Consider the following 14790-nt stretch of genomic DNA (forward strand, 5'->3'; position numbering starts at 1 on the left):
ATCTAACAAAATAACTGACTTTTGCACAAATTCTGCATGTAGAGAGACACAATGTCTGGTGATTTTAATAGAGTGAGCTCTAATACATCTTCTAGGCAAAAGGAGCCCCCCTATAAGATATATTGGATCTAACTGTCATTCAAAATCAGACTTCCAACTCCTGCATGAACAAAGAATGAACAGAGACAGATGCTGAGAGGGGGAAAGTGAAGAGCAACTGGATTATTTCAGAAACGGCTCCGAATTTTTAATTGATGATATTTAGAAAATGTCTTATTTAAGTATGATGGAGCTCATATTAAATTTTCATTTCCAAGATAGTTCCCCTTCAAAGAAGCACAACAGCTGGCAGGGAAACTTTTTGTTACATTTTTAGAGTGATGATTTATTTTCTTTTTTTTAAAGTTTCAAATCTGTTGTAAAACATTCAAGTGCTTTTCCTGAGCAAAGTAAGAATATCTGCCTGCTTTATCTTCCTCGGTTTAATTCAGGTAGTTGAACCAGTTAAGAATTCAAATAATTATATAAAGAATGATGCGATCCGCATCGGAGCTCACCCAGTAGCGCTGTGTTCTCCTGGTCGCAGCCCGTGCGAGACGCCGGCCACTTCCCGCCGGTATTCAGTGTAGAGCAGTAATTTCCTAACTCAGGATGTGTTAGAGGCTATAGACCAATTAGATCTGCCAAATAGTGTTGTTACATGCTTTATATTTTTGGTTAAATGAGGCAAAATTATACAACCCACAACAGAACCAATATATACTTGACGCAGTAGACTATCTACTAAAACATAATTATTTCATGTTTGATGGGCAGTACTATTTACAGAGGTGTGGCACAGCGATGGGGGCAAAATTTGCCCCATCCTATGCCAACCTCTTTATGGGGTGGTTTGAGACACATCACATATATGCTGAGAACAATCCCTACAAGAAATATATTAAAAGATACTATCGTTATATCGATGATTTGATCATCATTTGGGACGGAGATGAACAACAACTAACAAGTTTTGTAGATTATTGTAATGATAATAATAATAATATACAGTTTACCTATAAGAGTGATCAACTAACGATGGATTTTCTTGATATACAATTTACGACTAAAGAGTCACATATTCTTACTGATGTCTATAGGAAAACTATAAGTAGGAATTCATTATTACACAGACAGAGCAGCCATCCAGAACCACTGCTGAGAGGTGTACCGACTGGTCAGTTCATCCGATTAAGAAGGAACTGTACCACTTGGGACACCTTTCACCAGAGATCAATGGAACTCTGGGACAGACTTATATCAAGAGGCTATGAAACAGACTGTGTAAAAAAAGCCTATGAAAATGCAATAATAAAAAATAGAATGGATTTGTTAAAAACATCAAAAAATAGCAGAAATGAACAAAAAAATCCAAGGGTAAGATTTATAACAACATTCAGTACAGAGGCAAAACAAATACAGAATATAATTTACAAACATTGGTCTATACTTGATGGTGACCCTATACTATCCAATTTGGACCTCAAGAGACCACAGATAGTATACCGACGTAGCCCTAACCTTAGGGACAAAGTGGCACCTAGTATGTTACCAGATATTAATAAGGTAGATAACAGCAATTGGATGAAAATTGTGGGCACCTACAAGTGTGGAGCGAACATATGTAAGTGCTGCCGTTTTATTAACAAATGAGACCAATTTCAGAGTACTAATACAAAAAAATACTATAAAAACAAGATGTATGTAAATTGCAAAACTATGAATGTCATATATTTGGCCACGTGTAAGTGTGGACAACAATATGTAGGTAAAACTACTAGGAGATTGAAAGATCGTGTCTTAGAACATCTGGCCTGCATAAATAGAAGGGATATTTCATCAGCAATAGCCGAGCATGTAATAGAAAAACATCAGGCAAATGAGCAATATATAACTTTCCAAGCAATTGAGTGCATTAAACTAGGTAAGAGGAAAGGAGATTTAGAGGAAAAACTCACTAAGAGAGAATTCCATTGGATACTGACCCTGAACACTGTGAAACCGAAAGGACTTAACAAAGAAGGAGACATAAAGTATTTTATAAGATAGTAATATGTGCTTGACTTTTATATATTGATTACTCTTAAGAGGGAGTCAGTATGAAATGGGTTTCTCTCTCACTGTGAACATCACCATATTCCCCAGATATTTTGACTAATCCAAATAAATCAATAAAAAATAAAAAATTAATCAATTTTTTTTTAAAAATAATTTTCAATATTGTCTACCATATTGTAATACCATTGGTTCAATTAATTCTAATAGTTTGAGTGTTTGAAAAACAACATAAATAATAGAAATGGACCGAATGATATACAATATGATATACATTAGATATCTTGTTCTAGCTTCCATCAGGCTGATATGTATATATGTATGTGTATGTATGTATATATATGTGTGTATATGTATATGTATGTATATATATATATATATGTGTATATGTACACAGATAATAACTAATAAATTAATAACAATGAAAATTCATAGAGATACAACTGGATATATATACACAAAAAGAGATTGAAGTAGAATAAAATATATAAAGACACTTTAATCAAAAAAAAATTTTTTCCTGCTCTGCAAATGACTTTAGACACTAAAAAATAGTTAAGAAGTTACAATTGTTTCCTATTGCTCAATATGAGTGACAGCAAATAGATTAAATGGATACATTAATATAAACGAAAAATTTAACTCTATATAATATAGTAACATAATTAGTCCTCATAGGAAACATAATTATTTTTATAGTTATGTGCATATGTTTTTATAGCCATGCCAATGTGCATTTAGTGCTTTTAAATATTTAAATACACGGTTTACTATAATATCTTTGATCCGAACAAGATGATTGAGAAATACAGATATTTTCATTATGTTTTTATTTTTAACAATCAATTCATTTCACTTGTTTTTGGTCACTTTTTATTTACATCAAATATTAACATAATAATTTAACTGCTTGCCTTGAGATATTATACAAATATACAAAAGCAATATGCACTGTTTATAGTAATGAATTTTTATACACCTGAATGTTAATTACACTGATAATTCAAATGCACCTGTACTTCTAACACGGATGTAAATCACTTTAGCTATTTAAGTCTCGAGTCATGTGATCTATACTGACTCTGAGGAAGTGCCGGGGGATCCGGCAAGAAACGCGTAAGTCAGACAGCCTTGTATATCCACCGCTGTAATCCACAACCGCATGTGTGTGTTTAAATAAAGCCAACCTTTTGCATTGATACTGTCGTCTGTGTGCCGTGTCCTGGATCAGCGCCGATAGTGACGAGAATATTGTCTGCTCTACAGTTAAGAATTCAAATCTGGTATTTTTACAAAACACTGCTTCTTCAAAGGATCATTTTTTAAGCTTTTTTTACTTTTTCAGACACGAGCTTTTCCCATAAACAGAATCAAATGCGTGAAAACAAAACTGAAAAGAATCTCAACTTCACCCCATCCCAGTGTTTTTTTGATGATAGTATCAATTGAATATCTGTCAAGACTTTTCTAAAAACATTTCGATTTGTGAATATTACAAAAACATTTTTATATGGCATCAAATAAATATAGTTTAGTTACCCTTTAACAAAGTATGTTTTCAGTTGAGTTAATTTATTTTTAATTATTTGTCATAATAAATCTGTCTTTTCGGACTGATGTTCTTTTCAACAGGATCCAGTACATTTCCATAACCAAAATGTCATTTTTAAAAGAAACTGCTCCTTTAGCCGTTTGGCTAAAAGTGTGTATTTTGGCAGATCAAGTTAATAGGGGAAGTAGGGTGGTGTTGCCACAGGTTTTATATTGGCTGACAGTTTGGACAAAGCATTTGTGAATTCCCATTACGGATTGACTGAAAGTACAAATACTGATTCATTTCAAGGGCTTCCCTCTGCAATGAGAACATTATTCTGCAGTTGCTTATAAACTTAACTTACAGTATAAAGAAATATTATTATTTCTATCCAGTTCATAAACAGGCAATATTCAACATGAATACAATGAAAAGTGGTTCAACATATTTTTTGTCTACTTTTTTAAAGGGCATGTAAAGTCTAACAGAATAAGGCTAGAAATGCTGTAGGTTGTATACTAGTAAATATAAACATGAACTTACTGCACCACAAGCCTAATCAAACAAATAATTTATGCTTTCAAAGTTGGTTACAGGGGTCACCATCTTGTTACTTTGTTAAACATCTTTGCAAGACAAAGGGGCTGATTCATGAAGCTCGAGTGAAGGATTCGAATTAAAAAAACTTCGAATTTCGAAGTGTTTTTTGGGCTACTTCGACCATCGAATGGGCTACTTCGACCTTCGACTACGACTACGAATCGAACGATTCGAACTAAAAATCGTTCGACTATTCGACCATTCGATAGTCGAAGTACTGTCTCTTTAAGAAAAACTTCGACCCCCTACTTCAGCAGCTAAAAGCTACCAAAGTCAATGTTAGCCTATGGGGAAGGTCCCCATAGGCTTGCCTGAGATTTTTTGATCGAAGGATATTCCTTCGATCGTTGGATTTAAATCCTTCGAATCGTTCGATTCGAAGGATTTAATCGTTCGATTCGAAGGATTTAATCATTCGATCGAAGGAATAATCCTTCGATCGTTCGATCGCAGGATTTGCGCTAAATCGTTCGACTTCAATATTCGAAATCGAACGATTTTAGTTCCTAGTCGAATATCGAGGGTTAATTAACCCTCGATATTCGACCCTTCATACATCTGCCCCTAAGACTGTGCACATGCTCAGTGTGGTCTGAGCTGCTTAGGGATCGTCATAAACAAAGCTGCTTGAGTTCTGCATGACTGGGACGTAAGGAAGGGGCTCCCCCTGCTGTTCATAAGTATGATTGTTTCCCTGCTCAGCAGTTAGGGACCGTCTGAGAATTCCTATCCACAGCAGTAAATGAAGGGAGAATTTCACCGCATACAGTCAGGTTTCTTATAAAAACGGTACACATTGTTTAATTAAAGTATATTGGGGATAGGTTTCTTTTTCATTAAAGAAAGTAATGATTTTATTTTTTTGCCTTTACATGCCCTTTAAACACGGAAAATTTATGGTATTTGTTATCTCTTGAACTAACCAGGACAAACAAGGAAATTGAAGCCTCTCTATGTTTGGTCCTTGGGAGGTACAGGGCCAGTTTAAAGATTTTGTGTCCCTAGGTCCATCACTCACACACAAATCCCTCACACCCTCTCCCCACCACTCACAACCTTCTCACTCACTTCCAGCACAATTAATCACTTCATCTAGGCCCACTACCCTCCATGCCTGCACTGAACCTACATCTTTGGGTTTGGCGAAATACCAAATCAAGTCCCTTGATTTTAATGTTTCAGATTTGGTTCAGCCAGGCACTTGGATTCCACCAAATTCAAATAATATTTATTTGGTCAAATCCTTGTACTTGGAGATGCCTTATTCTTTAGGCACTAGTTTGCTGTTCTCATTGATGAAGACCTCATTTGAAACCCTAGAATTACTATGGTGATGGTAGCTCTAGGATTCCCCTCGATCAGTATACTAGCTGGTGCTTAATTTGTAACCGCAAGGCAGGATGAATACAAGGAGCATCTTTGGAGACAATTGCCTTTAATCAATGGCATCAATGTGCACTGCGTTTTTTTGGAAACTAAACTTCAGCAACAAATGGAGGTTGGGTATATATAAAACGCTATTGTGATCAACTTGTTCTGCTATACCTGCTCTAAACAACTTACCCTATGTACAAGTGCTGTGGTCACTCGTATTTGCACCCCAAATCAGTTTTGATTTCATATTTATACATATATTTATATGAACATTTTGCCTTGATTGTGGCCTCATCTATTAGTGTGTTGCTGGGGAATCACAAACATTGTCTGTATTGCTGCTAAGAAACAGAAACGTATTCAGTACAGATGTGTTGATGCAAGTGTTAACATTCCTTGCTCTGGGTTTGACGTGCGGGTAGGCCCCGGTGATTTATAATGAAACTTTGTCCAATAACAGCAGGTTACCATACCAGGGAAGCGACATTATAATGCACTAAGTGCCCCTAAGCAGAGCCAGATGGTGCAGCACGGTCTAGACTGGGAGAAAGGCATTCGAGTTGAAGAGTCCTTATCTGATAAAGTAAACTTTCATTAAGGAACCACTGCTAGGTGTTCTCACATGAAAATGCTTCCTAGGGAGTGGGTCATTGAAAAGCCATTACACTTGACAGACCTTTAAATGTTACAACAGCACTTAGTATTATACCTTTGGATGTTAAAACAGCACTTAGTATCAAGCCCATACCATAATACGCCATTCATGGGCTTTATCATGAGTTAATTACTCTGGGTCCTTGATAAATGAACTCCTTCCTTCTCTACAGAGATTGCTGGCTCCAACATAATCTTGAGCGCAGACCGAAGAATGCCTCTCAACTGGCCCTGTGTTTTCAATCCAAGCAAATGCCTTGGCAGGAGTGAGTTTAAAGTGGATCCTTTTAAAATGATCTGAGGGACCTGGCTGACAGTGAGCTGATTAGGGGCTCTTATGGACTCCTCTAAGGACACAGCTACTTTACTAAATTTGTAATACGAGGGCGACTCGGGGGACTTTTTATCTGTGAACTCCCACTTATGGATGGAGTCAAATATATTGAGGCCTAACTAAAAAAACCATGGCATACTCAGTGGCTACTTAAAGGGATCTTGTCATCGGAAAACATGTTTTTTTCAAAATACATCAGTTAATTGTGCTACTCCAGCAGAATTCTGCACTGAAATCCATTTCTCAAAAGAGCAAACAGATTTTTTTGTATTCAATTTTGAAATCTGACATAAGGCTAGACATTTTGTCAATTTCCCAGCTGCCCCATGTCATGTGACTTGTGCCTGCACTTTAGGAGAGAAATGCTTTCTGGCAGGCTGCTGTTTTTCCTTCTCAATGTAACTGAATATGTCTCAGTGGGACATGGGTTTTTACTATTGAGTGTTGTTCTTAGATCTACCAGGCAGCTGTTATCTTGTGTTAGGGAGCTGCTATCTGGTTACCTTCCCATTGTTCTTTTGTTTGGCTGCTGGGGGGGAAAAGGGAGGGGGGTGATATCAGTCCAACTTGCAGTACAGCAGTAAAGAGTGATTGAAGTTTATCAGAGCACAAGTCACATGATTTGGGGCAGCTGGGAAATCGACAATATGTCTAGCCCCATGTCAGATTTCAAAATTGAATATAAAAAAATCTGTTTGCTCTTTTGAGAAATGGATTTCAGCACAAAATTCTGCTGGAGCAACACTATTAACCTATTTATTTTGGAAAAAAATGTTTTCCCATGACAGTATCCCTTTAAGAACTTGTGAGGCCACTAGAAAAAATGTTTAAGGTTTGGACCTGAGGTCAGGCCATTGAACAGCCAGGTAGAACTGCATCTACTGTTCCATACAGATAATCCAAACTGCAGCTCTGTTAATAAACCTTCATCCCAGTGGATGCTGGGAACTGTTGAAAAATATGTGGAAGCTGAAAATGGGAGAGACTTTATTTAAAAGATTTCTGGGCCTTGATCACAAAAGGGTCTAAGTGCAAATTCTTTATGTTTTTTCCACGATACAGCAAAAGTTTCAGGACAACAGTTCCTAATGAAATTAACGCAAAGTGTGGTGTGAACCCCTAGGCGGAAGCTATGCTACAACATGTATTATTAAATATCACACAAGTTGCACCCATGTTATTATGAGTATAATGAGGAGGGACCAGGGTCAGACTGGGCCAGCGGGACACCAGGAAAAAACCCAGTGGGCTCTTGTGGGACCCGCCGGCCCAGATCTGCACCCTGAGCTTCCTTTTCCTGCAGCCGACAAACGGGCCAACACAGTGCGCTCGCAGGGTGGCGCATGCAGGGAGGTCCGGCGGTGGAGGGGGGCCCCGGTGGGCGCCAGTCAGACCCTGGGATGGACATGGACATATACTTACAAGTCCTTCAACTGTACAATTTCATGAGCGCAAAAGACAATCACTTGAAGGCACTCTGTGTCCTGTAGTTACTCCGTGGTCATTGACAAGTGTAAAGTAGCTTGTGCCTCATTTACTGTGTAATAAATGAGGAACAATACATGTATAATAAATGCCACTGACATAGTAATGCTAGATGTTAGTGTTAGTAAATGAGGCCCGTTGACTCCATCTTGTCTTCGTATCACAGCCCCTTCCCAAAAAAGACCAAATCTGTGAGGGAAACTAAGGTGTTTCTTGACTCTCTCACAGTAGCCAAGTGCTGTTATGCAGGAAAGTGTTTGAGCAGGGGCATATTGACAGAGTAGGGTACATGTGCACCCATCCCTGGTACCTTAGAGGGCCTAAAAGGGTCCTTTTAGCAAACAAGGGAGCTAACCAAGTTGAGTAATGTGTGTAAATTAGGTGGAATTAAGAAATTATTAATCAATGACTAGGTACAAAGGTGTATGGGAATTCAGGACCTCTAGCTATGCCACCCCTACCCTCATCCCAGAAAACAGCACCCTTCCTGTCCCTGACTAGTTGTCAGGGAATGTATGAAGATAACGAGAGAGGAAATATGAAAGTGATAGGGTGAAATACGCCTAGTTGAGAGGACAACTGCAATCCTTTTCTCGGTCTTATCAGGAGGCCTTGAAAAATAACTTCATATCAGCATGCTATAAAAAGCACATTCATCTCCCCATTAATTGGTGCCTGTTGTACAACAGTAAATCTCATGTTTTTACTTGGGTCATATTTCTTTTTAATAAAGAAACCTGGTTGATAAAACCCGGAAAGATTTGTGAAGTGCAAAGTCATCCAAATTTATTGTTTTGCAAATTTATGGAGAGTTCACATTGACTCGAACCCATTAGCAGAATCGTCAAGATATGAATGGTATGGTGGCCAATTATTTCTTTTCTGGTCATAATGTCTGTTCTCGTGTTATCCCTCAGCCTGGTGTCTATTGCTTTTGCTATGTATGTATTATTATTTTGTCGTACTGGTTCCCTATCGTAAGATGATGGTAAGATAGAAGATGAATTTTTTTTTAAAAAAACATCTAATGAAATAAAAAATAAATAAGTACTATTTTATTTTGGACATAGATAAGATATATATACTGTATATATATAAATATATATATATATATATATATATATATATATATATATATATATATATATATATATATATATAAATACATGTTAATAATAATATATATATATATCTATATATATATATATATATATATTATGTCCATTTTGTATTTGTTGATGTGCCAAACAGAAGAGGAGAAGCACTCTCCTAGTGAAGAACCATGATTCCAAATGTGTCCCTCAAGGGTTACAAGTAGTATAATTCACAATTTCAGGGGGTTTCTTTTTTTTTTAGAGGAAAAAGTGGGTTTTAGTTAGTGGGCCAAACCAAGTTGTTGAGGACCACTAACTAAAACCCAATAGTTGGTTGCCTCACCAATAGTGATGGGCGAATGTATTCGCAAATTTGTGGTGAATTCCCGCGATTCGACGCCGGTCAATAAATTTGCGAAAATTCTCCATCGAAAATTCACCATCGAAAATTCACCATCAAAAATTCACTGGCTTTTTTTTTGGACGCCGACCCATTTTTGCCAGCGAATTTGCGCCGGCATCAAAAATCGGACGCCAGCATCACAAAAAGGGACGCCTGCATCAAAAACGAGACGCCGGAACCATTTCGCAAATTTTGCGGGAAATTCACGATTTTTTTGGTGAAACAGCCCAAATTCGCCCATCACTACTCACCATGTATTAGCAGCAGATCATTAAGTCAGTTGCATATTTAATTTTTAAGGGGCTCATTAGGAAAAGTGTTGTAAAATAAATGTTTAGAGGTTTGGTTCATTGTTAGGTCTGAACATGGGTCATTAACTCTTTTGCACCTTCTCCTAGAGTCTGTAGAGTCAATTTGAGAAGAGGTGACTGGGTCTGACTGTAGCAGTGCAAGGAGAATAACAAGCAGAATGATGAGTGTTACTCACCCACAGGGTGCTTGTTTTGGGCGCAGTAAATAGATTATAGTTCCTTATACACATGCAAACAAACAGGTATTGAGGGTGGGACTAAATCATTCCACTCTGTTCCAGCTGTGACAAGATCCAGTGGGAGGCATCTAGGGTCCTATTTATTAAAGCTCTCATTTTTATGGTTGAGTTTTTAAAGTCAAATTTTTAGAGGGAAAAAAACCTTAATTCTTAGAGATCTATTATTCCCCAAAGCTGCTAAAAATCAGAATCCGAAAATACTAATACTTAAACCTGTCGAGGTCGTGTAGAAGTCAATGGCAGATGTCCATGAAGATGTTTCTTGACATTGTGATCTGCGTTGGTTTTCGTCCAATAATCGGATAAATTCGAGTTTTTTCGGCGAGAATTAGAAAAAGTCGTTGGATTCGAATTGATGCACAATTGTGTCACAACGTTTTTTTTTGCACCAACAATTATTGATAAATGAGTTGCATTTGTGGATGGGAGTTGGTCGACTTTGTTTTAATGAAAAAAATGAAATAAATGCAAGTTTTAGTAAATAATGAAGGAGAAGGAAAGCCACGGAGGCATTTTATTGCCAATAGATTAGCTGCAAAAGTGCAAGCTAGAATATATATATATATATTTATTCTGTAGAATGTTTACCATACCTTAGGATAGCAGCTGCAGTATTAGCTTGTGACATCAAGAAGGGGGGGGAGAGGATCAAACTGAGCATGCTCACACCCGAGGCAAGGAGGTTTAAGCTGAAGACAGGAAGTCTGATACAGAAGCCCATGTGTACATAATAGAAGGAAAGAAATGTGGTGTTTATTTTGACAGAGGACTCAAAGCAGCACTTTTAGGGTTTACTGGTATATTTAGGTGGACCTTTCTGATAAGGCTTACTTAGTTTTAACCTTTCCTTCTCCTTTAATGTAATAAGAGTTCAAGTTCCAAGTGCACCAAATGATATTGACCATAGCTTGATTTTGTTCTTTCAAAGTAATTGATCGCTCTGAGGCTGCCTTATACTGGGCATTCAAGGCCTAAGCAGAACCTACAAGAATTTCAAACCTGTCCAATAGATACCTGACCAAATCTCAACCACATAATATTCAGGCAGGCTGTTGGGACGGGTCCATCTAATTGCAGTGGTCCCATATGTCATTAGCTCCTGTGGAGAGATTTTTGCAGAAAGACAAAGTTGTCACCTTGCCCCATGAGAAAAGAAGGTTCCCTCACAGGCTGAATATTCCTTAAAATTTTTTTATTCAGTTACACATAAGCTACAAAATAATATAAAAGTATGGGATCCGTTATCAGGAAACCCATTATCAGGAAAGGCCATCTCCCATAGATGCCATTATAATCAAATAATCCAAATCTTTAAAAAATATAATAATATATTATATATTATTATATAATAATATAATAATAAAACTGTAGCTTGTACTTGATCCTAACTAAGATATAATTAATACTTATTGGAAGCAAAACCAGCCTATTGGGTTCATTTAATATCTAGTATAAGTAAGGTATGAAGATCCAAATTCCGAAAAGAATCATTATCCGGAAAACTCCAGGTCTCGAGCATTCTGGATCACCGGTCCCATACCTGTAATAGATAAATTCAGGGCAGTAAAGGTAACTGTTGAGACAGCAGACCTAATGGTTGCTAAAAAGGGGAGCCCCCAAAGTATAAAGGCCATAGTGGGTGTTTTGTGGAGTAGGTGGTTAGTGATTGTGTTAGGTTAGCTAGCTGATCAGCAGAGGGTCTAACAAGTAGTTATGGGTGAATTTGTCCCGTTTCGCTTTGCCATGAATTTCATGAATTTACCACAAAATTCGCGAAACCGGTGATTTGCAAAACGTCAATATTGATGTTGGAACCCCCAGCAAATTCGTGAATTTATTCGCCTGCAGCGAAACGCGCAAAAATAAATTCGCCCATCACTACTAACAAGTAGTAAGCATGAGACCAGCACCCTGGCGGTACCTCGCCAGTCAGGGACTAGGACTCGGTAGGTTCTGTTGTCACTTAGAGGGCATTTCTAACAAATTTCATTGAGACTATTGATTCTGTTAACTGTAATGAGATGTTCATTTTTAGTAAGTTCTATCTCTATTTTAAATTAAGATCAAACAGCATTTGTTGTTATTGTTGTCCTGAATTTGAATGCCAGAGATACATTTGCTGTCTCCTAAAGTATGATAATGTTTCTTGGGAAATTATTCTAAAGCTTCACTTGAGGTCACTCTGAATTCTGATAGCTGAATGCATTATCCAGACTCAAACTGGTCCACTCCACGTGAAATGTGTTTGTTGGAAGCTCTTGTAAGAGGAAGACATAATTTGTAGATCGCTTTATTTGTTTTTTATCGTGAATATTCTGTCAGTGTCATTTTTTTTCGGTGGCGGTCCCAAGAACAAAACAGACTTTTCAAACCCCATTGCTGTGTTAAATTGGCCTGTCTAACTTCCACTATGTATCATACTGTTGATACATAGTCATACTGTTGATCTACCAATATTAAGCCCTTTATATATATATATATATATATATATTTGTTTGTGTGTGTGTGTGTATTCCCTTAAACTCTCACACTCCACTACCATCAAAAGGCTGATATATGTACTAAAACAATAAACTGAACCTACCTGATTCCTTTCCCAGAGGATCATCTTCAATGCTACTATAGGCACCATCTCTCCCTACTATACCTGCTATCCCACAGTCACACTCCCTTCCCAGAGACTATTATCCACTGTTACTATAGGCACCATCTCTCCCTACTATACCTGCTATCCCACAGTCACACTCCCTTCCCAGAGACTATTATCCACTGTTACTATAGACACCATCTCTCCCTACTATACCTGCTATCCCACAGTCACACTCCCTACCCAGAGACTATTATCCAATGTTACTATAGGCGCCATCTCTTCCTACTATACCTGCTATCCCACAGTCACACTCCCTTCCCATAGACTATTATCCACTGTTACTATAGACACCATCTCTCCCTACTATACCTGCTATCCCACAGTCACTCTCCCTTCCCAGAGACTATTATCCACTGCTACTATAGGCGCCATCTCTCCATACTATACCTGCTATCCCACAGTCACACTCCCTTCCCAGAGACTATTATCCCACTGTTACTATAGGCACCATCTCCCCCTACTATACCTGCTATCCCACAGTCACACTCCTTTCCCAGAGACTATTATCCCACTGTTACTATAGGCACCATCTCTCCCTACTATACCTGCTATCCCACAGTCACACTCCCTTCCCAGAGACTATTATCCACTGCTACTATAGGCGCCATCTCTTCCTACTATACCTGCTATCCCACAGCCACACTCCCTTCCCAGAGACTATTATCCCACTGTTACTATAGGCACCATCTCTCCCTACTTTACCTGCTATCTCACAGTCACACTCCCTTCCCAGAGACTATTATCCCACTGCTACTATAGGCACCATCTCTCCCTACTATACCTGCTATCCCACAGTCACACTCCCTTCCCAGAGACTATTATCCCACTGTTACTATAGGCACCATCTCTCCCTACTATACCTGCTATCCCACAGTCACACTCCCTTCCCAGAGACTTTTAAATATTTCTATATAACAGCAAAGAGTATGTTTTAGGTGACAATCATGGTTCAAGGTCTCTTCTCAGAATTTGCCATGCCAGGAGTGAGCAATATAGTTATATTTCCATCACCAGTATTGATTATCCTCTTATGTGCCAAAGCTCTTCTCAGGATGAGGACAAACAGAGAGAAAGTTAGAGGGAGAGCAAGGGTCAGAGATAAGAGGAAAGTGTTGGTGTGCTACAGAAATACTGACATATAATAATAATAAAAAGAAGCCTAATGTACACATTGTAATGAGATATTCTCATTAAAGGAGAACTAAATCAGTCTGGGTAGCATAGGGCCCCTGCGCAGTCCTCCTCAGTTGCACCAACCAGACATCTCCTATCTCTCCTTGGCTTCCAGCAAGTCTGCTTCTGCGGGAGATGACAAACAGAGAGCCAGGGACAGAAAGCAATTTGCCCAGACATGGTAATCGCGAACCCCACTGCACAGCTCTGACCAGAGGTGTAAACTTTTGGGCCCGTGCAATTTTTTTTCCCCTCTGCCCCATAGTTTTTCATGCAGGGTAGGTCATAAACAAAACCATATAGGTCATCCACGTCCTCCCCCTCAGGGCCCCCCTTTATAGAGAAAGCAAACCTAGCCCCCCCTGCTTCCTCTATAGTTTAACCACCAGCTCTTACTTATATAGTCAGGTTCGAGGGGGAGCAAGGGCATTTGGGGTAGTTTGTATGATGTAGAGTCCTGCGTGGGTCCATTTTTTGGAACCCGTACCTGACCCGTTCCTGCAACCTGCAATCCGCAGACCCGGACCCGCATTCTTACCCCATTGGACCCGCTACCTGACCCACACGTACCTTATACACAACCCGGACCCGCTGACCATCAAGTATCGGGAAGTGCTGTCATTGTAAACTGGAAGTGACATCATTGGAAGTTTACCCTATACCCGCACCCGGAACTTCTACCCGCTACCCGTAGGGTACCGCAGGCTTTTGCGGGTACCCGACCCGCTGCAGGACTCTAGCCCAATGCTTGCAAGATTGGTTTAGTTCCCCTTTAAGCTCTTAGCTCCCTGGCACAACATTCTGGCACATTTACACATATTACAGTGAAATTAGGCTAAATCCTC

Source organism: Xenopus laevis, chromosome 6L, assembly GCF_017654675.1.
Source record: "Xenopus laevis strain J_2021 chromosome 6L, Xenopus_laevis_v10.1, whole genome shotgun sequence".
Classification (NCBI taxonomy): domain Eukaryota; kingdom Metazoa; phylum Chordata; class Amphibia; order Anura; family Pipidae; genus Xenopus; species Xenopus laevis.